A 2,845-nucleotide genomic window follows, 5' to 3' on the forward strand; every position below is an offset into this window, starting at 1 on the left:
ACTTCAATAACAGCAAACAAAAACACTTTATTGTTATTTATTCATTGTGGATTCATGCCCACACAAAAGAACATTGTTAGCTCCCTTAAAGCTGCTCAAACGTGCTTCCTATAAATGCAGTAACTAAACCAAGGGACATTAACAATTGGTACAATATCCATACTTTAAACAACCTCAGCCAAGATACCTTAATATCCAGATACTACGACACATACATTTACAGATTCTTCAACGTTATTGATGTCATCCAACTTTTACAGTACAGACATACAGTTTCTAGGGAAACAGTTGCTTATCCATCCCCTTCTAAGTCAGTCCTTAACTTCTGCAACATACTTTTATATTCCTAAAATCTTAAATCAGGCATTTTCTGTTACTTTTACTCTAGGTTCTGGGAGATACCTTGCTGACAGGCATTGATACTTGCCCACCACCCTCAGCCAGCAACTTGGAACCACTCTAAGCTCATCCATAAACCCCCGAACAAGCACATTTTGAAGCTGAATGACGGAACTAAGAAAGACTAAGTAAATTGTTAGGTTTATTCAGAGACATTTATATACATTATTAACTTTGAAATCTCCCTGGAGGTTTCAAATACCACATCCTGTTCAAAAGACCATTAATTTCTAAATGCCATCCAAAATGTCTCTCCTGAATACAACACAGATGACATCAGCCTGAACAAGTATCTTTTATCACGTAAGGCTGAAGGGTATTATTCCTCTTCCAAATTTCCACAGAATGTTAGATTTAACCTAATCTAAACTTAACAACACTGAATATTCAATAGAAAATTTCAATCTCACTTCAAAATCTAACATAACCTATGTTATCTAAAAATGAACTACAAAGATTATTAACTTCTTACCTTTTTCCCGATGCGGAGCACAAATCTGAAATTTTAGATTCTTGGGATTTCTTACAACTGTTTGTTCTGATGGAGTTGCATATTCCTGCTCTGTACCTTCATTGTATGAGTCTGACAAATCATCTCTGGCTTTGCAGCTCTGGCTCTTTGTTTCCCCAAGAGTGAAAAAAAGTTCCTTTCCACCCCCCTCTTCAGACGAGGTCAGTTGCTGGTCCTTATTTTCAAATGCAATGACATCATTATCTCTGTCAACCTATTTAAAAAAGAAAATGTTTTACAACTTCCCTAATCAAAGGTAGTTGCTAGTGGCAAAACAACTGAGCTATCAACAAGATGCAAGCTACTAATTCATTTTGATTTTCAGCCTTAAATGCGATGGACAAAACTGCAAAAAAGAATTTGCATTTAACATACAGCAGCCTAACTGGGAGGTGAACAATTACCAAAACTGAGCCCTAGCTCTTCAAAATTTTGCATAAAATTTCAGAGCACCATTTTAAGATTACAGCACTGAGAACACAGAAACTTGTGTCCTCATTTTTTTAAAACATTTTAATCTCAGTACATTCACCTTTTAAAAGAAAATGAAAAGACAGTACGCTCTCAATTTTTTACCAAACTAATATAGGACTTTTGCAGCCTAATTGTAATGCTTAGATATTTTTCCTTGTCATACGGCAATTAACAAGGTTGTGATACTTTTTGCATTAGATAAACTTAAATATGACCATACCTCAGAAATTATCTAGGGTGGCACATGAGTTTTAAGAGAAAATAAATATTTTATTATAAAACCAATAGCTAGCACAGGATAAATACCAATGTTTGCATGTCCTTTTAATAAAATGCGTTTCAAATGAGACCATATTACACATCCAGCTTTAACAACAACTGCTCTATTGTACTAATCCAGGGGAAGAAGAGAAATTGTCTAATGCTACTTAAGAGACCTGGGCTGTCAAACCAAATAGCACCAAACCGGCGAACTGAATTAAAAACTTGTCTGAACTTCAACAGGTTATTCATCTAGAAAGACTAAATTTTTTGTTTGCCTTTTTAAACATGGAATGGAATTATAAAAAGCTGTACAAAGGATTAGCTACTTAAGTCCAACACATTTGAATGCCTAGAAAAAATAATATTAAAGTCAGAACCAAATCAGTGTGATAGTTAAAGCTAACAGCTAACATATTGCCATCTTCACCACATCCAGAACTTGTACCTCAATCAGTAACATGTCTGGTGGTTTCTCTGTTGGCTTGCTTTCTGAATTCGTTGCTTGCCCTTTTTCTTGCAAAACGTTACTCTGCGTCAGCCCTAAGTCATAAAAAACACAGATACCTTCCCTCACGCTTACAGCCATGCCTGCTGGCACGTTGTGCAGCACACCCTGCCCCTGCTGCACCACGGGCTGCAGCACAACTGCCCCGGCCAGCGCCGCTATCGCCACGCTCTTCTGCGGGTGGGCAGTTATTTGGCAGACTCCCTCCAAGTCCTCTTCCTCTGCCTTCAGGCACACTGTCTGTAGTGTCAGCAAGTGTTTTTCACCCTCTTCAGGAGACAGGGACCACTCTGGGGGGACGCTTGCCCCCGTCTGCATGTTGAGTCCTGCACTGTGGTCACTGGCACTGCTCTTCTCCTTCACTGGGATTTTCCTGTCCCCGTCACACTCTTCTCCTCCTCTGTCCTTGGTTTTTTCCGCACCCACCGATTTTGGTGAAAGGCTCCAGCAGCCCTAAGGCCAAGTATGCTGCTAAGTGAACCTGTTCAAAAGGCAAGGTTAAAAACGAGGGCAAATCACAGCTTTCAGGACAACCCCCTGGCCCTGCCTCGTGCTCCAGCCCTTGAACCACCTTGCTGGCCTGCTCGCCCGCAGACCTCCTGCACGCTGACCACCACAGCACGCCTGCCGCCCCCTGCGCCCCCCGCCACCTCACTGACCACCCCTGCCCGCAGCCCCACTCCCACAACCTC

This window comes from Pygoscelis adeliae, unplaced genomic scaffold (assembly GCF_000699105.1).
Source record: "Pygoscelis adeliae isolate BGI_AS28 unplaced genomic scaffold, ASM69910v1 Scaffold286, whole genome shotgun sequence".
Taxonomy (NCBI): domain Eukaryota; kingdom Metazoa; phylum Chordata; class Aves; order Sphenisciformes; family Spheniscidae; genus Pygoscelis; species Pygoscelis adeliae.